Source organism: Pseudochaenichthys georgianus, chromosome 3, assembly GCF_902827115.2.
Source record: "Pseudochaenichthys georgianus chromosome 3, fPseGeo1.2, whole genome shotgun sequence".
NCBI lineage: Eukaryota > Metazoa > Chordata > Actinopteri > Perciformes > Channichthyidae > Pseudochaenichthys > Pseudochaenichthys georgianus.
Genome location: NC_047505.1, coordinates 4,968,893 through 4,993,393, shown reverse-complemented (window position 1 = coordinate 4,993,393; position 24,501 = coordinate 4,968,893). Strand labels below are relative to the sequence as shown.

At 43.3% G+C, this 24,501-nt stretch overlaps 2 long non-coding RNA genes across 2 annotated transcripts in view; both read right to left on the bottom strand.

Annotated features, from left to right (window-relative positions):
- Nucleotides 1–1,415: 1,415 nt before the first annotated feature.
- On the bottom strand, nucleotides 1,416–2,218 carry LOC117461964 (uncharacterized). Its single transcript, XR_004553774.2, has 3 exons — nucleotides 2,056–2,218; nucleotides 1,733–1,819; nucleotides 1,416–1,435 (listed from the first exon to the last, which is right to left on the bottom strand). It is a non-coding gene; the product is annotated as an uncharacterized lncRNA (long non-coding RNA).
- A 1,309-nt stretch (nucleotides 2,219–3,527) lies between these two features.
- The window catches only part of LOC117462028 (uncharacterized), a 58,791-nt gene continuing 37,817 nt past the window's right edge, over nucleotides 3,528–24,501 (bottom strand). Inside the window, exons 2-4 of the long non-coding RNA XR_004553789.2 lie at nucleotides 4,479–4,594; nucleotides 4,169–4,372; nucleotides 3,528–3,733 (exon numbers count right to left, since the gene is read on the bottom strand). This is a non-coding gene — a long non-coding RNA (uncharacterized lncRNA). The remainder of the gene's footprint in view (nucleotides 3,734–4,168; nucleotides 4,373–4,478; nucleotides 4,595–24,501) is intronic.

Sequence of the window (24,501 nt, the reverse complement as noted above, 5' to 3'; positions counted from 1 at the left end):
TAAAGTAGCTTTTTTTACTTGAGTGTCTTTGCACACCTGCATGTGTAGGACAGTTGTGTCGGAGTGAAGTAGAAAGCATATCCAAAAGTGGAGCGCACACAGGTTTGTAAGATCAGGAATGTAACATATTAGGTCTTATACTTAATATCATCATACTTTACTTCAATAGCATGTTGGCATTATTTCTAACTGTAAACATACCATTTTCAATGAAGCGGCGAAGATATCCTGATACACGGCATTTTGTGTCAACTGAACAGTCATCGTCCTCATCATCATCATCACGAGGCCAGGTGATGCGCTGAAGAATGACCTACATTGACAGCCATATAAAATAACAACATGGTTACCGGACACTAGTGTGAGAAATTTGTCTTAAAATGGGATTCATTTTTCCTCAAGCGAGCCATGTTTGACGAACCTAAACAAAACTAGGAACTAATCATAAAAGATTGATTACAGGCACAATGACTGATACTGGATAAAGATATGAAACCTCTGTCATATAATAGCATTCAAGAAAGGCTTGGATTTAAAAATATTACATGATATGAATATATATTATATACAAAAAGATAAAATTGGACAAATTTACCGCAGGGCTATAATCCACTGCTCCCTCTTGTGGAAATAGCAGGGCCACTGTGTCAGGGCGTTGACTCAGCATGGCCCACATTGGCGTCTCCTTAAGACCACGTCTGAGCTGCTTAATTTGTCTTATGACACGTCCAATGACCTGTCATTGACAATAACAGACAGAAGGTGGAACACTTTTTATCTCATCCACAGAAATTGCTTTGGGATAAAGTTCTGCATTGTCAATATATCATAACATTTCACGCACAGCATGGATCAACATCTTCTCAAAAAGCCATCTGCGGTTATTTCCGGTAAGGCAAGGGAGGTCCCATGCGAAGGCCAAGTCCCGGACACTTCTTTTACCCTCATCAGAGATTTCGGATTCCCCTTCAAGCTTAAAGACACAGAGGGAAGAGGAAATAGAATGAAAAAATGTGTGACGGACGTCGGACACTACACGATGGGTGTAGAAATTCACCACCCTTTAGCTTTTTTTCCACAATATAATACAGCACACAGAAAAAATAGCTAAAAGGGTGGAGACTTTCTTGCTTCAGTGTATAAATAAGTGAAGAAATAATGGGGTTGGATTGAAAACATACAAGCCTGATTGTTTCCCGGATGTCTAGGTCTGGACAGTCCTCTAGTGTGACAGTGGCAGTTTCAGGACTTCCTCCAAGCAGGACATGAACAACAGCAGGGCTGAGCCCCGACAGGCATGGTCCTCCATGCACGAAGGAGTGTCCCACCATTCTCCCAGCCATGATGAACATGTCACTTTCAACGAGAAAGTGAGAGGCTGAGGGCACTAAATGGCCTGGCTCTCCATCAAAGAGCCGTGCTCCGTCAGTGTTTGCTGTATAAGAGATGTTACATTGAAACAAAGTTAAATTAAGTACTACATCCAACACTACCATTGGGTAGTTGTATTTATTTTAACATTTTTATTAAGATTACAATTGTTTTGCCATTGTAGGCATAACATATTTATTATGACTTTTAGAACTTTTATGGTTAGGTGAGCAAAAATATAAAAAAACAACAGAAATGTAGGTTATATTTAAAAAACATTTTAAACACAAGACATGCTCCTGCAAAGCAACTGTAAATAGTTATTTACAATTCATCTTACACAAAGCTGCATTCTACATACCAAAGTTGATGCAAAACCCAGAGTTCAGCTTGTCCATGCAGGTTGAGAAGAAAAAGCGACTAACACCCTCTCCAATGGCTGCATCACCTGTAACACAATTCAGGGTTTGATATAGACCATTTAAACGGAATTGCATTGCTTGGCAACAGCTTATATCGATGTTTACCTCCTGTCAACTGATGACATTCACATACACGGCAACTGGAAATAAACTGGGACACATTTAGAATGTTAAAAGTTTACAACTGAAATGGTCTATAGTAAAAGGCAAAAGCAATAGGTTTAAGTTTTCCTAGACTACTATGACATGTAATTGAAGCTACCTTCAAGTCTGCATTTTAAGGGTCGTCCCCATTCAACGTTGGGTTTCTTATAGAAGCAGATTAGTGCAGCGTCCTGTTCCGCAGGGCTGCTTCTAATATCCATGCTGAGAAGTAAGGGATTCTTCGATTCATGAATGCTCAGAACATCATCTCGAAACTGAGATATGGCCCTGGTAGGATCCTGGACAGTGAGCCACTCTAGTAAGAGACAAAATAAAAATGTTATCAGTTAAGCTTTCACGTCAGACCTGCCTGTAAAGAAAGCCAGCTCTGAGAAATACATTCAGTAGACAGTTCATCAGTTACAGCTCCCTATTTATCAGAATGTACCTTTTGACCTTTCCTTAGCAAGGATACCATTTAAGAAAAGTATTTAATTTAAACCAATAAGGTGTAGACTATGCCATGTTGGATATGCTACTCTTTACTGCACCACCACAGTTTACCCTCCCTAACATTCTTGCCCCACAGCAACCCTGATTAGGACCTACCTTCTGTAACTGCTGCGCTACTTCCGGATGGTCCAGGCATTGCTGCTTGTTCTTCAATGACAGTAATCCTATCCAACACCTCATTTCCTGCACTGCCAACATTCACAACATACTTTTTCTACACTTATATTCTATTTGTTAGACTGATTTAATGTTTTACATCTGTTGGTTATTGAAAAAAGTATATATAATATACCTTTCCCCACATGAAGCAGCATGTGCCTCAATGGAGTCAGCTTGATACATTTCCATGCACAGAGGACAGGGCTGCTGCTCTGGTGCTGTGACATTTAAGTTGGCAAAGATGAACAAAAATCAGAGGTCAGCAAGAACCACTGCATTATGTCATAACTGTATTTTATAACAAGCCATGTGTCCTTACCATGCATTGTGATTTTAGGGCATCTGCGTGTAATGAAAACCTGCTGGTTTGTAAAGCAGCCAACCACCAGTTATTTTCTCCAGTTTTGGAAATACAACTTTGAGTGTATGACATAACTGTAAGAAAAACAGTAACACAAAACAGTTTTAGTTAAAAAAGCCAACCGTTCACAATTAATAAACATGAATTCCTTCTGAAATCTGCTGAGATGAAAGCTCATTGTACGAGCATGTCAGTCTTGCTTTAATGCATTAAAGCATAATAATTTCAAATGAGTTAGCTTGGTTGGAGAATTAAAGCCCAGGCCAAAAACTTTCCAAATACATTCAAGCAGAATATGTTAAAGGCATAGGTCACCCAATATTTAAGATTCAGTCATTATCTTTTCATCGTCATGCCAGTGTAAACTCAGAGGAGATGGCTCACTGCCAGAGTAGGTTTTTTCCAGTCAATTGCACTAAATAGTTGGCAGTCTTAGTTGCCACATCTCAAATAGGAGTGGTGTACAGTAGCACTAATTAACAGAATTATTCATATGTTACGTACAACTATAGCAACAACTATAACTCATCTATCGCATCTGCTTACCTCATTGTGTGTTGTGCTCTCATCCAAGTTAGCAGTCCTGCGGCCTAGCCCCGCCTGCAAGTGCACTAGTTGCTCTGGCCCTGTTGGAGTTTTTTCATACGTCTTTGGTAACAGGTGGAAAGCAACTTCCATGGGTTTGGGTCTCTTGGCAGGAACAAGAGTCGCTGCAGGAAAACGCCTCTTCCCTCTTCCCTTAGTGAACATACCTGGAAAGGATCTGTGGAAAATAATAAATAAATAAATTAGTATGTGTACATAGAACATCAAATATCACAATATTTTTTACCTAATACCTTCATAAAGATATTGCGACGAGATTGTAGTGTGGACTATTGGTGCGTTCACAAAATATTTACACAATGAGAAGTTTGATGAATAATCATCAGTAATGTAGATATAATGACTATGAGGGTAATAATAGAACAGCTAGAACAATCTGGAGAGTTCAGAAAGTACATAATTTAACTGTAATGCAACCTTTAAAACCTGGACAAGACACTTATTATTACTATGATATCTAGACTCAAATCAAGATGTCGATAAATCAATATATTGCCCGGCCTTGGTTAAAATGTGATCTACATAAATATATAATTACTAATACTATCAGTTTTCATCTGATCAAGTTAATGTGCAGAATCTAATTATGAACCTTGTCATTTCCATTTGAAGAGAAGGTCTTGGTGGCTGATGGCCTGGCCTCTCATTCTGGCCTCCTGGCCTCTCATTCTGGCCTCCTTGCCTCTCATTCTGGCCTCCTGGCCTCTCATTCTGGCCTCCTTGCCTCTCATTCTGGCCTCCTTGCCTCTCATTCTGGCCTCCTGGCCTCTCATTCTGGCCTCCTGACCTCTGTTCCCTGCAGGATTGTTTCCAAAAATAATCAGTAAACAAAGCCTGTAATTGTTAAGTTAACAAAAATAATCTATGTGTACGTAATTATAAGTGTATTTTTAACACTTAACCTTATTTCTTGACTGGGGCAAGGGACACTGCCACTAGCTGCAATCCCTCCTCTTTCAGACGGGCTTATCAAGGACATCAAGTGTCTGACTGATCTTAGAATCTCAGCATTACTATCCTGTTAACACAAATATGGCACAGAAAAACATCACACGCTGAATGAAAATATTACTGAACTATTATTAATTAACTGAATTAGTTTACTGAACTTGAATTAACATGTTTAAATGCAGGGCTTTTGTAAGTGAGATGTTGTACAATGTAGCACTAGTAATTTTACTGAAGTAAATTATCTGAAAACTTCATTCACCACGATTACTTCTAACAACTTATGGATGTTCTTGCACCCCCTTTAACTAGTCAATTTGACTTATCTAACGGAAGTGAGACGTTATGTATCGTAACGTTACTTTGAAAACCATCAGGCGGGATCATCCCCCACCCACACACACCCACGAGGACACGGTAACGTCGCTATTCACTTGAATGATAACTACGGAGCTTACTGACAGAAAGGCACAAGGCTACATCACTCATTTAGCTAACTAATGTAAGATACAAATGCTGTCGAGCCCTCACTGCTCGTAAAATAAAGAGCACAAACTGACTACTTACCCGAGCTCCGCTGTTCTCCGTCATTTTTCTCCCGGGCTGTTGTGATCACATGACTGACAAAGCCGTGCTCTGATAGGCCAGAAGTCGGTTTGATTGCATTAGGGCTCTATTGCTTATCCTGTCTGAGTAGCCCGGATGATGCTGCATCGCAATTTTTGACATCGAATTTGACACACCGAATTTTTTGACATCGAATTTTTTGACATCGAATTTTAAACACCGAAATATTTGACGTCGAATTTTTTTCACTTGAATTTTTGGGATCTGAATTTGAACATTCAAATGTTTTTAACTTGAATTTTTACATTTTTATTTCACATAGATAAATTCGGAGGAAAAAAAATTCAGATTCATGATTTTCAAAGTAATTATTTCCAATGCTATAAATTCGGTGTCTAATAAAATTCGAATACTTCTTTCTCTTGTTTGCTTCCATAGCAATTCATCTAGGAGATGGAAAACTCCGAAATAAAACCACTTGCGACCGAAATGCAGTCACAAGGATATATAGGACCCAGACATCACAGTGTAACCAGCGATGATGGTGGACACCAGCCAATATCAACTAAACACAGAAAAAAAAGAGAGTGTATGTCATGCAATACCAGGGCACACTGGTGGCATACACTGCTGTGCAACTCAGCATGGGGTTCAATGTCAGCTAAACCGTGGGTTTAGTATCCCAAATGCTATCTAATGAACCCCTCAGATGTTAGATAGCCGCACCTGAACCGACAGGATGTGCCAGCGCGGGAGAGCCGAGCCAAGGATAACGGGGGTTTTACATGTAGTTATCTGGATGGTGTACAGATCGCACGGGATTTAAATGACATTGGATGAACGATCGGGCTAGGTGTAGGGCAAGTGCATGAACCTAGCTGTATCCCATACATCAATTTGCACTAACGCAAAGTGGTAAAAGGATGAACCCTCGACCTTGCCATTCTTAGTTACAAATTATGGATACTCAAGCAAAATCAAAACCACAAACAAACTGGACGAAATGTTGCCTCTGTCAGAATGATACAGAGGAAAAGTTAATGTCACCACTAAGTTCATTCCAAAGGGAACAGGACTATGCTGGTTATACCAACATTGCAAACAATGTGCCATTGTTTCATGCCATCAATGATATGCCGATTCCACTTAACCCAGCCAGACTAGATGAAGGTGGTGGTATAAAAGACACACGGATGCGAAACAGAGCAAAATATCACCAAAGCTGTAGATTGTTGTTCAATAACACAAAGCTACAAAGGACACAGAAGAGAGTGACTGCATCAGAAGGAGAGTAACAGCAACAAGTCAAACTCCCTCGAATTGGCAGAGCTTCCTTAGAGATAGCACCAACAAAACAGAGCTATTCCATTTCCTTGCCGACAAAGTGGCTGAAATGACAACGGGCAATCCAGTTATCATGACTAAAGGAGAAAATGCCATCACCACCACCAGTGACACCAGCGTTAACCTGGAGGAAGTGGCCCCATGTACCCATGAGGAAGCGGACACGCGAATATTCGTACATGCTCGGCATGCAGCCACCGAGGGATACAAGTCTCTGATGATTGAAGCTAATGACACGGACATTGTAGTTATTGCCATATCCCTTATGCCTTCTCTTGCCGCACAGGTCTTGAGAAAATGTGGGTTGCATTTGGCAAAGGGGAGCACAGGAGATGGATCCCTATCCACAAACTTGTGTCTGCCATAGGACCAGAGAAAACGAGTGGGATGCTCTTCTTCCATGCCTTCACCGGTTGTGATGTTGTATCATCTTTCAATGGCAAAGGGAAAAAGACAGCATGGCAGACATGGAATGTATGCAATGAAGCATCAGTCATCTTCACGAAACTCAGTCAGTGCCCATCAAAAGATTGAGGAATCTGATCTACAAATCCTGGAGAAAGTTGTGGTCCTGATGTATGACAGATCAAGTTCAGTTGCGTCTGTGAATGAGGCGAGGCTTGCTCTCTTTGCACGAAAGCAGAGGTCATATGATTTAATTCCACCAACACAAGGAGCTCTCAAGGAACATGCCAAGCGAGCTGCATATGAAGCAGGACACATTTGGAGCCAGGCAATAGTCCGCCAGCCAGAGCCTCAGTGTCCGTCCGAGTGGGGTTGGTTCAAAGAAGATGACTCGTGGAAGCTCTTCTGGACTGCCCTTGCTCCCATAGCTAAAAGCTGCCAGGAGTTAACGAAATGTGGATGCAAGACACAATGTAGTGGAAGGTGCAAATGCTTCCGTTTCGGACTAAGTTGTACTCCACTATGCAGTTGTTTTTGTCAGACCTAGCTAGTCAGAACAATGAACATTGCAGGGCAGAAAAAACATTGCAATAGAACTGGGACCGGTTCGTGTTATATTCACCCCAGGCGCATTACGAACGAAGTGCAGATTTTGTTGATGGCATGATACCCCTTGCCAATCAAATTGCCTTTAGGAAATACTAGAATTTAAAAAAATAATAACGGCAAATTTAAAGTGATAATTCAGCATCAATAACTGGAAGTGCTGAACAAAACAGAAAAAGACAATTTGGGTGAATCTAAACTCGTATATTAAAGTAATACTTTTGCACCTAAAGCCACATATGGCAGGTAAGGGGTTAACTTACCTGCTAACAGACTGTGACAGGGGACAACGGTGACAGCTTTGACCATCATGCAGACTCTGGGTCTCATGGCGGCTGCTCACCTCGTGGTACCGCTGGGGTTACTGCTTACTGTATGCGTCGCCTGCAGAGGTGGTTTTCCGGCCTTCGTTTAGATCCCAAGAGGCACAAACGACGTCTGGTGACCACCCCCCCCCCCCCCCCTCAGTGGAGGGAAACCTCCGATACTGGGGGTCCCCAAAGCATCTGCGGAGGGGAACTGCACTGGGGCGGGTGACCTCCTACATCACGGTGTTCACAGATGCATCCGTGACAGGATGGGGGGGGCCTGCCTAGAGAGAGCTATAGGTGGTGGCTGACCTCTGACAGAAACTCTGCACATCAACCTTCTAGAGCTACGGGCAGTAGTACTGCTCCTAGAGCACGGCAAACCCAAACATGTGCTGGTGCGGAGCGACAACCGCACCAGAGGCTTTCATCAACAGGCAGGACGGAGTCAGCTCCGCCGCCTTGTTTAGCGCAGCGGAGAACCTGTGGTTGTGGGCCCCAGAGAATGTTTTTATCTCTAAAGGCCCCCTACATTCCAGGACTGGAGAACAGGGGGGCCGGCCTCATGTCAAGAGGCGGACCCTGCCAGATGAATGGTGGTTCTCCCTCGCTCTGCAGGACAATCCACCCTTGGGGGTGGACACGTTTGCACACGAGCCATGGACAAGATAGCTGCTCTACGCCTTTCCGCCGCAGGTGCAATAGGGGCGTTACCCACTCTGGGCCAACCTCTCCAGGCTACGCTCCTGAGAGGGACAGGCTGAGAAAGGGTGGACTGTTCAGGCAGCAGGAGTGGGATCCACCACAGCCTGTTACAGGACGAAGTGGTTTGGATTCCAACATTGGTGCGAGGAGGAGAGTCTAGAGCCTCTGTCCAGTACATTGGGCTCTATTCTGTCCTATTTACATGCTCTATGCCTTTCCCCCGCAGCGTCTCATTCTCCCCCTCCTGCAGAGGGAGAGACGAGAACGATTCAGTTATCCTGGTAGACCCAGGTGGTACGCAGAGGTGATACAGATGATGGTGGGCCAGCCCTGGACGGTTCCTCAGGTCTGGGGGGCGTTGTCTCAGGAAGCAGGCGCAATAGGGGCGTTACCCACTCTGAGCCAACCTCTCCAGGCTTGGCTCCTGAGAGGGACAGGCTGAGACGGGAGGGACTGCCTGACAAAGTTATTCAGACTATCCATGCAGCAAGAGCAGGATCCACCACAGCCTGTTACAGGACAAAGTGGTTGGGATTCCAGCGGTGGTGTGTAGAAAGGAGTCTAGAGCCTCTATCATGTACGTTGGGCTCTATTCTGTCCTATTTACAGATACTGGCGGACAGGGGGCTTGCTCATTCCACAATTAAGGTGTATGCAGCAGCCATCTCGTCCTGCCATGAGGGATTTGGCGGAAGGTCAGCCTTTAGTCAACCGGTTATGGTGGGTGTTTTTTGCAGGGGGTCAGGAGACAGCGCCCAGTGGTGCATGTCTCCACCCCGCATTGGGATCTGCCGTTGGTGCTCGAGGCTCTGGTCACATAACCATTTGAGCCTCTTGAGCTCTCCTACCTGAAGGCTCTGTCATTGAAAACAGCTTTGCTGCTTGCCTTGACTTTGGCCAAGAGATTGTGCGAGCTGACCGCTCTGTCGGGGCACCCGAGTTGCCTTTTGATTCGGGGTGACCGTAGCGGGGCGACACTCAGACCGAACCCCTCCTTTGTTCCCAAGAACCTAAGGAGTTTATTCAGGTCGAGGGCTATACAGTTAGAATGCTTTAGTCTTCCACCCCATATTGGGGACAGGGAGGCTAATTTGCGTGCGCTGGCCACTGCGTCAGGCCGTTGTGTCCTTGGGCAAGACACTCTACCCGCATTTGCTCCTGTGGGTAATGTCCACAGTAATTCCATTTACATGTCTAATATGTGTAATATGTAATTCTAAAGCGCTTTGAGCAGCTGTAAAAGCGCTCTAATTAAAAAATGTAATCCATTATTATTATTATTATGTAGGGCGCACAGCTTCCATTAGGCGCACTTAACAGCTGTTAGTGTGCTTTGGGGATGGTGTGGCCGGTAAAGCTCTGTCCAAGAAACGCCTGACAGGATGGCTCTGCGAGTGCATTTCACATGCCTATGGACAGGCGGGGAGAGCCTTCCCCACTGGGGTCCATGCACACACTACACGTGGTATGGCTGTATCAACAGACTTGTTCAACGGCGTGAGTTTGGAGGACATATGCACAGCGGCGTCTTGGTCTACGCCAGGCCCCTTCATAAGGTTTTATCTCTTGGACATGTCTGGCTCCTTTTCATCGTCTGTGCTTGCTGGGGCAACACAGGACTGGTGAGGGGGGGGGGCTGTGGGTCAGTTGATATCTGACCACCCCCCTGGACATAATGCACTTATGTTTTCCCATGCTCCTTAGGGACCCGGGAAGCATGGTGAGCCCCATACAGGGCTGGAGGACTCTCCCCGCTGCCTTCCCCACTAGGGTCCATGCACACTCTGCACAAGGTAAGCGTGTGAGACATAGTGCACTTGCGTTCTAACCGTGCTCCTTAGGGACCCGGGAGGCGTAGTGCGCAGTGTATAGTCTCTTGCGCTGGCACCTGCAGGGTGGAGCTATGGGCTTATTCAGACCAATTAGGCTCTACCCAGCCAGGTAAGCTGCGGCCCCGACTTCTCCACGGTCACAACCGGATGATAGGAAGTTGGGGTGCGGTGGCTGTTAAAGGCCCTGTCACACTGTCCCGAAGTTGACACCCGATGGACACACGAATATGGAATTGTGAATTTCGCACGAAAATGGCCCCGAACCACACACGAAGGCAACATTTACATTACATTTAAGACATACAACTGCAATGAAAGTACCAAAAACAATTATGTTACAGTACTATGATACTGTACTGATATCTTCAGACTTTGTTCTTTACTTTATCCGTCTTTATATGTAGAAAATATTACGTTTTCTCCGTAATGTTGTTTCCATAACAACAACAATTTCCTGTCAACTGTCCTTCAAAATAATATATTATATCCTTTTTAGTTTCACAGAACACAAATTGGGTTATTTACATAATATATTTACATGATTTTGTTGTGCAATAAAACAACCAGATGGACACACGATAAAGGAAATGTTCAAATTCGGCTGTGATCGTAGCAACATCGGGCCGTTCGTGAGGGCATCTTAAGCCTTCGTATGACCGCCGGCGGAGTTTCTCAGGCTCCGGCAGCAACTTCGTGAGCGGAGGCAAAATCTTTGGCATGCCAACAAATTGCCGAAGGACCTTGCGAAGGTTCATTTTCGTGTTGAATTCGTGTGTCAATTTTGCCCTTCGTAAGGCCATCGTGAGGGCATCTTGTTATCCTCGGTGCCATCGGGCATTCGCCCCGATCAGAGTGAATGTGAATGCACCGATAATAACACGAAGATGACACGATTTGACAAGATGCCCTCACGAGTGCCTTACGAAGTTGCCGCTCACGAAGTTGCTGCCGGAGCCTGAGAAACTCCACCGGCGGTCATACGATGGCTTAGATGCCCTCACGAATGGCCCGATGTTGCTACGATCACAGCCGAATTTGAACATTTCCTTTATCGTGTGTCCATCGGGTGTCAATTTCGGGACAGTGTGACAGGGCCTTAACCAAAGGCCGATCAGGGGCAGTGTGGCGGATCGATGTTGTAGGACGACAGGGCGTTTATCCATCGGGGCTCCGCCCACTGTACCCATAGAGTCTTTTTGGCCCTTGGACAGATGTAGTTGGTGATCCCTGGTGTAGGATGACAGTCTGGAGGCGTAGCAGCCTTATATAGTTTGTGCCCACACGCGCATTCAGGTAGGCGCGCCCTGATTGGCCGGCTACGTTTATACAACTTCAGTGTGTGAATGCTCGCGTATCATTGATGAGAGTAGTACCCATAGAGTCCAGTAGAGGGCTCCGCCTCTGCTTATAATACTAGGGTTACAATAAGTAACCCCCCGCGTTATGTTGTATTCCCATTCATTCTCTACAGACATTCTTTCAACATACAAAGCATTTGGACTTCTGTCAAATGCATTTGCAGTTGAAGTCAGTGTAAGAAATGCTTTGAATAACTTTAGCTCTTTTGTCAATAATTAGTTAAGAACATTGTAACTTATGTTTAAACATATGACTAACAAAGAGAGACTGACTTGATTTGTGTTTATGTGTTAATCTACCCCTCATAGGTTTGATTTATGAACAGCTGGAGACATCAGCATTGAGATGCTCCTCATGCAGTCTGCATGTTCAAACAGACTGCATTAACTGCAGCCAACCCACTGTGAATACATGAAAGACAGTTGATGGAGTCAGAGGCGATGCCAGTGAACCCTCTGTGAACTCTGACTCATCTTTTTATAGCATTCTGAAGAACTATCAGAACCCTGAGAACGGGAGAACTAGAAGTAGAAACACAGAAAATATAACTTGATAAGTACAATTGAATAAAGAGAATAAATAAATAAAATGAATTAAAATGCATAGTTGAGGAAATACTATTTTCAAGAGAGAACAGACGGAGGGAAAAAAAGCCATGTCTGTCATAAGCATATGAATGAACACCCATAATTCTTCCAGAAAAATAGACTAACTGAAAAACATTTTTAGATTTACAGTATTTCTCTGTTTAAATGTAAATGCCACTGCAGTCAGCATTTCGTTGTGTCCCTGAGACACTTCACCCCAAATTGCTCCTGTGGGGATTATCCACAGTATTGAGTATGTAAGTTGCTTTGGATAAAAGCGTCTAACAAGTAACATGTAATAACTAGAGAATGCAATTCCTGAAAAAATTGCTAGTGGGAATGCTTTATGCTGAAAATCTGACGCTAAACTGCTATGCTGAAATGTAATGTGGAAGAAGAAAGTGAAGAATTTAGGTTGAAATGATACATGAACACTGGGGGCTTGAATGTGTTATGAGAGAAGAAAATAAAGTAAAAAGGCTTGGAAAAGCAGCAGAATATCTTAGCTGCAAATATTTGAACTAACTTGATGCGGAATGATATTTCGCCATGCCAACGACATTTTATGACATCCCATAATATGCTTAGATGCGTTGATGGCTGCATCGTTACCAAACTTGTGAAGTTTTGGGCCATTTGGAGCATTTTTACTGAAGTTATGAACAACTTTCATGGCGGGCATTGTGTTGCCATGGCAATGACATGTCCCGTAGAAATCTTCACTGCTGGACTGTTAGCACACATGTGCATTTTGAGCACTTTTTGAACTTTTTCATAGGAGTTATACATTACATTAGGAGGTTACATTACTCTCTCTCTTCTCTTGATCGCCCTCTCTCTTCTCTTGATCACCCTCTCAATCTTCTATCACCCTCTCTCTCTTCTCTTGATTGCCCTCTCTCTCTTCTCTTGATCGCCCTCTCTCTTGCTCCCCCTCTCTCTTTTCTCTTGATCACACTCTCTCTCTTCTCTTGCTCGCCCTCTCTCTCTTCTCTTGATCGCCCTCTCTCTTCTCTTGATCACCCTATCTCTCTCCTATTGATCACCCTCTTTCTCTTCTCGTGATTGCCCTCTCTCTCTTCTCTTGATCACCCTCTCACAGGAGAACACTTCACTGTAGGGTTTCTTCCATGTCTCCACTTTAGTTTGACTCTCTCTTCTCTTCATCGCCCTCTCTCTCTTCTCTCTCTATTCTCTTGCTCGCCCTCTCTCTTCTCTTGCTCCCCCTCTCTCTCTTCTCTTGATCACCCTCTCACTCTTCTCTTGATCGCCCTCTCTCTCTTCTCTTGATCACCCTCTCACTCTTTTATCACCCTCTCTCTCTTCTCTTGATCGCCCTTTCTCTCTCCTCTTGATCGCCCTCTCTCTTCTCTTGATCGCCCTCTCACTCTTCTATCGCCCTCTCTCTCTTCTCTTGATCACCCTCTCACAGGAGAACACTTCACTGTAGGGTTTCTGCCATGTCTCCACTTTAGTTTGACTCTCTCTCTACTCTTCATCGCCCTCTCTCTCTTCTCTCTCTATTCTCTTGCTCGCCCTCTCTCTTCTCTTACTCGCCCTCTCTCTCTTCTCTTGATCACCCTCTCTCTCTTCTCTTGATCACCCTCTCTCTCTTCTCTTACTCGCCCTCTCTCTCTTCTCTTGATCTTCCATGGAAACGGCATATGATGACACCCCATAATTGACGTAGAGCTGTTGAGGGCAGGACCTTTAACCTTTATCTGAAGTCTGCTGCTCTGAGCATGTCAGGTGGAGTGATGACATCATCGTGTTCCATGACACAGGTGTTTCTATTCGAGCTAACGACGTGTCAATGTGCAGTAATCAGTGAGAGGAGAGCATTTGCATTATTCTGAATGAGAGATAAACCTGTTACATGAGAACGTTTTGTTGAAGAACCGTAACAGATATCGGTGAAATGTCAAAGCGTGAAGCATCTCAAGGACCTTGAGCATCTGAAGTGTGCTTTTTGTGTACTTTCGGGTCAATGATGTGGCCTTTTTGGCAGATTAACTAAAGGTGTGCGACTGCTGTGAGGAAATATCAGCCTGAAACTAGAGAATGCAATTCCTGAAGAAATTGCTAGTGGGAATGCTTTATGCTGAAAGTCTGACGCTAAATTGCTATGCTGAAATGTACTGTGTAAGAAGAAAGTGAAGAATTTAGATTGAAATGATACATGAACACAGGGGGCTTGAATGTGTGATGAGAGAAGAAAAGAAAGTAAAAAGACTTGGAAAAGCAGCAGAATATTTGAACTGCAAACTTCTGAACTAACTTGATGGCGAATGATCTGTCTGCATTTGATGACACCCCATAATACGCTTAGATGCGTTGATGGCTGCATTGTTACCACACCTGTGAAGTTTTGGGGCGTTTGGAGCAGTTTCACTGAAGTTATGAGAAAGCCGTGTTTCATGGCGAGCATTGTGTTGCCATGGCAACGGCATTTGAAGAAATCTCAAAACTGTCCCGTAGATGTCTTCACGGCTGTACTGTTAGCACACTGCTATCTGAAGTCTGCTGCTCTGAGCATGTCAGGTGGAGTGATGACATCATCGTGTTCCATTACACAGGTGTTTCTATTTGAGCTAACGAGGTGTGCAGAGATCAAAGGTTTCCATTGTTCTGAATGAGAGATGAACCTCTTACATGTGAACGTTTTGTGGAAGAACCGTAACGTATATCTGTGAAATTTCAAAACGTGAAGCATGTCAAGGAAGTTGAGTATCTGAAGTGTAATTTTTGTGTACTTTCGGGTTAATAATGTGGCATTTTTGGCAGTTTAACTAAATTTCATTTCATTTCATTTCAAACCTTTATTTATACAGATAAATCCCATTGAGATCATTGATCTCTTTTTCAAGGGAGACCTGCTCAAGTAGTTTGTGAGTTTTGTAAAGATGTGCAGCTGCTACCGTGAGGAAATATCTGCCTGAAATTACAATGGGCTTTAATGGAGGCATTTTGAAAGTTTTTGTCACTTAATGCCCTCAAGAGGCATTTTGTTTAATTGTTTTGCTTAATTATTTGTCATATTTCAAGCTACGAGATGTTTTCCTACGTTTGTCATGAACAATTATGTCTCAGGAATGTAGGGTTTGGGAATTATGGCAGTTTAAAAAAAATATATGAAGGCACATTTCAAGATTTTCTACACTCTAGCTGTGACATCACACACTCTAGTTAATGTTAAAATCTGAAGAAAACCTCTTTAACAAAGTCTGAACAATGTTTAATATCTCTAAAAGTAAGAATCATATTTAAAAGTTGTTTTACAGGAATAATGTCAGAAAGATTTGTAACATTTTAAAGTTGGAATGAGGTTTCTGAGTGAAAGTATGAATGAACAGTTAGCAGTTGAAGTCGCATGAAGATTTGTTGAAGTCTGAAGATTTTCTCCATTGACTTCAATGTTACAAATGTGATGTATTATGGGATGTATCTCTGGAATTATGAAGGTTATGAATGAGAAAAGTAACAGCCATCGATTCCCGACCGAGCTGTTACTGGTTACAAACAGGGAAGGCGTTTACAAACTCCTCTAGGGTGGATCATCAAAACCTCTGCTGCAGAACCTCCCTGGTCCGCTGGGTCAAGGGGTGGCAGGGGACTCTGGAGCTGTGAGCCCATTGCAAGACATCAGACCTCTGGATCTAATGAAACAGAAAGGCAGTTAGGAGGGCAGGAGCGAGGACCAGGCTGGTCCTCCAGAGCGGCCTCGACTCACTTCTCTACCTCCCAGAGTCAGGACCAGGCGCAGAGTTCTCCCTCTCCACTAACAGAAGACACAGGGCATCAGGTTGTAGGAACAGGGCTGCTAGGAGAGGGGGAAGTTGAACCTCGTTGTCAGGAACGTGACAGAAATACTTCGACTCAAATGCAATGACTCAAAAAGGCAAAACGTGGCAAGGGCAAAATATAAGACTGTAAAAACATAATAAATACAAGACGTAATGTGACACAGGTGGCAACAATCAAGGGTGGGATTGACAATACCACAAGTGGGAAAAGACACAAAGGCAGGAAGTGAAGGGCTCTGAAACAAAAAGGACTATAAACTAAACCTACAGTGGCGTTTTTATATGTACAAAAGTTGTGGGGCACCAACAACTTAGATGTGTATATATAAGCTTCTGGTGCTTTTTTAAACACGTAAACAAATAGCTGTAGGCCAGGGGTGTCCAACCTTTTTTTAACCAAGATGCTACTTTTAAAGTTGCCAGTCTGCCGAGATCTACCAGTCCAAATAGAGAGGGGGGGCTGGGGCGCTGGCGAACTGGGGGGAGCCTCGCTGCGGTGAAACGGCCGACCTCTGTCGGTGTAACTTCAATGATGCCATTTAAAAAAATTAAGGGCGGTGGCGGCCGTCAGCGAATCGAGCCGGCCCTTGACGACCGGCTGTTCTGTGATTCTCCAGATTCTACAGATGGCCAGTCTGCGGAGGGTGGAAAATAAAAAAAGACGTGCAATGGGACGGTGTTCCCACGGGAAACAAAACTTAAAATATTAAATGAAACAATCTCATCTCTTAAAATTCACAACGTATTATGAATTAAACATTCACAAACTTATAATTATGTATTCACATGTTTAACTCTGTTAAATATGCACGCAACGAACAGAAGAGCGTAGGGCAGAATTAGGAGGGAATTCCGTCTCGTAGCGTTTGTGCACCGTTTTGAAATGCCGCTCTATATTACCCTTCTTCGGTAAAGCCACGCTCGCATTGCAGATGAGACAGATGGACTTTAAATTGGAATTAACAAAAAAATAATCATCCTCCCACACACAAGACCGCAATTATAGCAGAAGCAAAAACGGCTTTTTTGCGGACTGTCACTCCTGTTGACACGGACAGGATACACGGTTCGGCTGCATTAAATATTACATATATGCCGTAGTTCTCTATTTATAGAGCCCTGATGAGAAGACTTCTAGACAAACATGAGGAACTGCCGCCAACACTGAAAACGTGACGTGGATCATAAATATATCAGCCATTAAACAACATCTTACATTTCTTTTCACACAATACGTCTCCTTGCAGTATCAACACTAATTCGGCTGACTTTTATATTTGATCCAATTGGTAGATAGGCTGTATTTACACCATAAAGGTGCACAGCTGATATAAAGGGACACCTTGTGGTTAAAGCATGTTATTGAATTTCATTATTTGTATTATTAGATATTAATCGGATCCCTATAAAGTATATTCATTACTCGTTATTCTCTACTAATAGTTAATTAAAGACTGTATATAATGACTATCTGGCACATCCCTTTCAAGATTTTCTAAGGTGTATTGACATATCATAATACACAACTGTGGTGTAGTTATGCAATGAATGAAAAACTTGGGTCGCAGGTTCCTCAACAGTGCATTATAGGACATCTATCAATATGTGTGTATACCTCCAGCAATGTTAACTATGTTGAAGCACTTATTTTAACTGATATTATACATATTAATTATACTCTTATAAGATGTATGTAGATAGAATAAGAAATGTGCAGAATATGTTTAATGGTGGAGGTTTACACACATATTGATAGATGTCTTGTTGTTGTCATCATTGCATAACTACACCATAGTTGTGTATATGATATGTCAATAAACCTTAGAAATCTTGAAATCTTGAAAGGGATGTGCAAAATAGTCATTATATACAGTCTTTAATGAACTATTAGTAGAGAATAACGAGTAATGAATATACTTTATAGAGATCTGCAGATACATGTTTAGTCTTCTCAAGCACCAACTATCACATATCTCTCCTGATTGTTGGCACTTGACAATCACCTTCCCTGAATTTCATTCAGGTGTAACTAAAGTCTGCTTTAAGGGTTGTTTATATTTCACATCATTAATCAGAATCTGTAAAGTAGCTAAAATAAATGTAGTGGAGTAAAAATACCAGGTTAACCTTAAAGAAAGCCCTCAGGATTATAAAAGACCCCCATCACCCCAGCCACAACGTGTTCTGTCTGCTGGCAGTCTGGCACAACAGCTGCATTCTGGGAGAGGATGTGGCTGCTGTGGAGGACTACAAGTACCTGGGAGTGCACTTACACAATGGGCTGAACTGGAGGATCAACACTGACGCTGTGTACAAGAAGGGGATGAGCAGACTCTATGTTCTGAGGAAGCTGGGATCTTCTACCAGTCTGTTGTGGCCAGTGCACTCTGCTTTGCTGCGGTCTGCTGGGGGGGGGGTCAATGTCGGTGACACCAGCAGGATCAATAAACTGATCAGGAAAGCTGGGTCTGTCATCGGCATCAAGCTGGACCCCTTTGAAGCTGTGTTGGAGAGGAGGACACTGAACAGGCTGTTGTCCATGATGGATAACCCCCCCCCCCCTCTCCACCTGCAGCTGGGCAGACAGATAACCCCCCCCCCTCTCCACCTGCAGCTGGACAGACAGATACCCCCCCCTCTCCACCTGCAGCTGGACAGACATAACCCCCCCTCTCCACCTGCAGCTGGACAGACATAACCCCCCCTCTCCACCTGCAGCTGGACAGACAGATAACCCCCCCCCCCCCTCTCCACCTGCAGCTGGACAGACAGATAACCCCCCCCCTCCACCTGTAGCTGGACAGACAGATAACCCCCCCCCCCTCCACCTGCAGCTGGACAGACAGATAACCCCACCCCCCCTCTCCACCTGCAGCTGGACAGACAGATAACCCCCCCCCCCTCTCCAACTGCAGCTGGACAGACAGATACCCCCCCCTCTCCACCTGCAGCTGGACAGACAGATACCACCCCCCCCCCCTCTCCCCCTGCAGCTGGACAGACAGATACCCCCCCCTTCTCCCCCTGCAGCTGGACAGACAGATAACCCCCCCCTCTCCACCTGCAACTGGACAGACAGATAACCTCCCCCCCTCTCCCCCTACAGCTGGACAGACAGATAACCCCCCTCTCCACCTGCAGCTGGACAGACAGATAACCTCCTGGTAGGACACGTTCGAATCCTGTTTTGGTTAGTGTGCCGTCGATGGGTTTCATTCCATTTCAAAATGCTGTTTGACGCTCAGCGTAAACTTCGCGCACTGCCACTCCAACATCCAATCACAGAGCTTGAGGACAAATCACAGGTTTTGTCAAGCAAAGCACATGGTGTAGTCCCAAACGATAGCTGAGAATTCTGGGTAGTGTAGTGTCTTCTACCATCCTAATCTGAACAAATGTTTGTTTCTCCGAATCGAAGGGGAATATTACAAAAGCATTGTGCACAATTTAAACCAATCAATGTTGTGTAATCAACAAGGATAATCTGGTGTTTTTGAGTTGATGAGTAGTGCAGATAGCACTGTAAAATCAATCGACAGTACAGAGAATACTTACTTCCGGGTGTAAAATCCTCCGTTATCCAATGGGAATGGACGCTCACATTGCTCTCCGTAATACATTAAAGGGGACATGATCAAATCGGAATATAATGTTCTTTTAAAAAAACGTTAACTAAAGGGAACAATCTATTGGACACAGCTGAAGCTCTGGCCTTCCTTAAAAACTAACTAATTTAATACAAATCACAGTTGTATTACACACAATGCACTGTTTTTGAGAACAAAAATTCGTAACTAATGCACCATAATACATTCTGACGAAAAATAAAAATTATTATGAATACAAATAATTTTTTTTCATTTCATTTCATTTCAAACCTTTATTTATACAGATAAAATCCCATTGAGATCATTGATCTATTTTCCAAGGGAGACCTGCTCAAGTAGTTCCACATGAAACATAAAAACATAAACAGAACAACAAAAGGACATCATTCAGCATCATTTACAAAAGTATCCACATAAGCAGGTACCAACAGCTTCCGATTGAGTAGCATCCAACCGAGCTTTAAAAACATTTAGTGGCACCAGATTGTTCAGTTTCCATTTAATTTGCAGACTATTCCAAGACAGAGGAGCTGCGCATCTAACAGCTGTCTTCCCTAAGACAGTCCTAGCAGTTGGCACATTTAATAAAACCACAGCATTCGATCTCAGGCAGTAGCCACTTACAATTCTCCGTGAGATCAGGGAGCAGATATAAGATGGAAGTTTCCCTAGCATGGCTTTGTATATAAAAATGTACCAGTGACTGAGCCTCCGTACAGTTAGTGAAAGCAAACCAGCCCTTGCATACAGGGTACAGTGATGGGTTAATGCTTTACAGTTTGTCACAAATCTCAGTGCGCTGTGATACGCAGCATCTAACTTGACCAGGCAATGGGCAGGTGCATTCATATAGACCAGATCCCCAGAGTCCAGCACAGGTCAAAAGGTCACAGTGACTAGCCTTTTCCTGGCCTCAAGCGAGAAACAGGACTTGTTTCTGAAAAAGAAACCTAGCCTAACCCTCAGCTTTTTTAGCAGGTTATTGACATGAAGTTTAAAAGTGAGACAATCATCAAGCCAGATACCAAGGTATTTGTAACTTCAAGTTTTGTTCCTTGCGTAGTTACAATATCTAAAACAGGCTCTGGTGTCTTTTTTGCTTTTGAAAAGAGCATTACCTTGGTTTTATCCACATTTAAAAGAAGCTTTAGTTCAGAGAGCTGAGTCTGAATAGTGTTAAAAACAGCCTGTAATTTAACAACAGCCTCCTTAATGGTGGGACCTGCACAATACATCACAGTATCATCCGCATAAAAATGTAAAGTAGCTTCATCCACATTTTCACCTACGCTGTTAATATATATGGAGAATAAAAGTGGTCCTAAAACAGAACCTTGTGGTACACCATTAGAAATGTTTAACCACTCAGAAGACAGTCCATCAAAATGAACACATTGGGACCTTTCAGAGAGGTAGTTCACAAACCACCCACTGCAAGGCTGGATAGGCCAATACTGAGTAGCCTCTGCTTTAAAATGTGATGATCAACGGTGTCAAACGCTTTGGAAAGGTCAATAAACAGAGCTGCACAACTATGCTTATTATCTAAAATACCAGCAATGTCATTCACCACTTTCATTGTGGCAGTGATGGTGCTGTGTTTCTTTCTGAAGCCTGACTGATGTTTAGACAGGATGTCATTTGTACATAAAAACACCTTTACCTGCTCACTCACTAGGCGTTCAAGAACCTTAGCCAGAACTGACAATTTAGAGATTGGCCTATAGTTATTTAAAATAGTTGCCTCCCCTCCTTTCAGTAAAGGCAAGACATAAGCAGACTTCCATACTTTTGGAATTGTATTTGTGCTGAGGGAGAGGTTAAAAAGAGAAGTAAGAGGTGGAGCAATAAAATCTGCAGCTATCTTTAAAAAGAAAGGTTCTAAGTTGTCCGGGCCAGCCGGTTTCCTAGGATCTAGCTTAGATAAGGCTTCATGAACAACATCAACAGTAAAAGGGGTAACACTGAAAGGGTTTTCCAGACCACATTGTTCAGAGTCACGGACTGTGGTGTTCACAGAAGCAGAGTTAGTGACAGAATCAAATAGAGAACCACAAGACACAAAATGCTCATTAAAGCAATTTAACATAGTGGCCCTGTGCGATATAGAGCCAGATGCTGTGGTAAGGCACGGAGGTAGCTCATTACGGATCTCACTGGTTGATATCGATTTTATTGCTTTCCAAAATCTCCTAGGATTATTTAGGTTTTCTGTGGTAACTGACAAATAGTACTTCGACTTTGCACTTTTGACATTTGAAGTGAAGCTATTCCTTAGCTGCCTAAAACGCAGCCATTCTATCTCTGAGCCTGATTTCCTAGCCTTTGCCCAGGCCTTGTTTCTCTCATGAAGGAGACTAGACAGCTCAGCAGAAAACCAAGGATTGTCTCGTCCCTTTACTCTAAATTTACGCAGGGGTGAATGTCTATCAATGATCTCCATAAAACCAAGATAAAAATAAGACCATGCGGTTTCAACATCAGCACACAGATCGATTTTACCCCAATCAAACCCAAACAGATCATGCACAAAACCCTGCTCCACAAAATGTTTTATGTCTCTCTTGATGATAATGCGAGGTTTAACCTTTTGGACCTTCGTGTCCCTGATTGTGGCTACAACACAGTGATCGCTCAGATCATTTGCAAATACTCCCACAGAAGAATATTTATGGGGAACATTAGTTCAAATGAGATCAATTAGGGAGGATTTATTAGGGGACTTAATATTTGGGCGAGTAGGACTGTCCACAATCTGAGTAACATTCAAAGAGATACAAAGGTTTTTAAAATCCTCTGACACTGCAGTTAACCAGTCCCAGTTAAAATCTCCAAGTAGCACTATTTCCTTGTAGTCTAGTTGTGATAAAAGATTTGCTAGTGAAGACAAGGAGTCTTTGACAGCTGAGGGTGGTCTGTAGCAGCCCACCACCATGACCTGTTGACCCTTTGCCACTTCTATATTTAAGGCTAACAATTCAAATTGCTTACTGATCGATTTGGAAACTAATGTGGTTACACTGAACTTATTCTTAACATAAATTGCAACGCCACCACCTTTATTAGGCCGGTCGGTACGATACACATTAAAACCATTTAAGGCAATGTCAGAGGCCAAAATAGACTTGTTTAGCCATGTTTCTGATAAAACAATGACGTCAGCGTCAGTCGATTTTGCCCAGATACGGACAAAATCTAGTTTACCTAACAGACTGCGCACATTCAAGTGGATGAAACCCAACCCAGACCTAGCTTTAAAATCAGCAGTAGTAGCGATCTGACTACTACTACTGGGCGGACCAGGGTTAGGTTGTACATTTCCTGACAGTAATAACAACAAAAAAACCAGGCATCTTTTCCTCTTAAATGACACACATACATTGTCATCTAATTTAGAAACACCGGAAAAGTCTGCGAGAGTGTGATTAGAGCTTAAGAAGCAGTCCTGAAGAACCATCATCGCAGGAAAATAAAAAAGACAAACATATTTATATTAAATAAAAGAAGCCTCCCGTGAGTTACTACAAGCTATAAAGTAGATTTTAAAAACGTTTTCTAGAATAAAAGCTCACTGCAGGACGTTGTAGAAATGCGTGTGTGCACCACGACAAAGGAGCCTCATTCACTTTACATTGGGGTTGTTTGCGTGGTGCCGACACGTACATGTAACAAAGTTCGTGACTCCACCACGCATTGTGGTGTTAAGGAGTCGTGGTGGAGTCACGCATTCTGGTGAGACCAGGGGGGTATACTGCGAAGCAGGATTTTCGCTTAGCCGGCTAAATTCAGGGAAAACTCCGGCTTTCCGGTCCTACGAAGCTGGTTCTCTTTTTAGCAGGCTAGATCTCCATGGTAATATATGCTAAGCAGCTAACCTGGTCGGGACCAGGTTAGGTTGCAGGCTAAGAGCTCAACTCAGTGAAAGCACCGCCTGCTGACCAATCAGAGCTCAGTGTGCGGAGTTTAAAGCGATCAAGTCATATTACAGGAGAAAGGAAATACAGAAAAACTGCCGTCGCAGGAAAGACGGCCGGCAAAAATCACCGACTGTGTGAACGTGAACATTAATAGAATATCACCTCCCATCTTCAGAGCAATCTGACTATTATAACATTAGCGTTAAGAAAGCTTAATTAAATAGCTGCCACAACATAAGTAACCGGATCAGAGTACATTAAGTACAGTCCGCGGCATATCACTTCATAATGTATTACATATCTCCTTATCTGAGTCAGCTGAGCCGTATCTGGCCGTGCAACACTCACAGTGTCACATACTGTATGCAGAAGTATTATTTTAAGCAACACATAAGTTGACGAAACACTCGAGACAAATGTAATTGAAGTCAGATCGTGTTTTAGACGGGCAATGATATCATAAACCTGTTAATGTACGCATTCAAACACTTGTTCTGTTACCAGCTGTATTCACCTTGCAGGTGCAGCTATGTGGCTTTTATCCTGGATAAAGTGTTTAAGTCATGGATGTTTAAAGTTTAACTTCTTCATTTTTGACTAGTATTAAAGTTCACTTTTCATTCAGGAAGTATGACGCTGCGCTGTCAGTGCGCTTCTCCATGTTTGTGATTGGTCGAATGCTCCAAATACCACCCCTTTCATGTGAACGCGCACCTAACTAGATAGGACACGGCTGGCTTGAGCGATCCACTTGATAACCAGCGTCGTAGGACAGTTTAGCGAGAGCGCGTATGTTTTGGATTAAGCCAACCGGCTAACTCAAACATATCCAGGTTAGGTTGAACCAGGTTCGCAGTATAGGCCCCAGGTTGGTTTGGAGACTAGGGGGGATTCTTGTACTTGTTTCTTCCTCACTATCGCCTCTATAGGAACAAG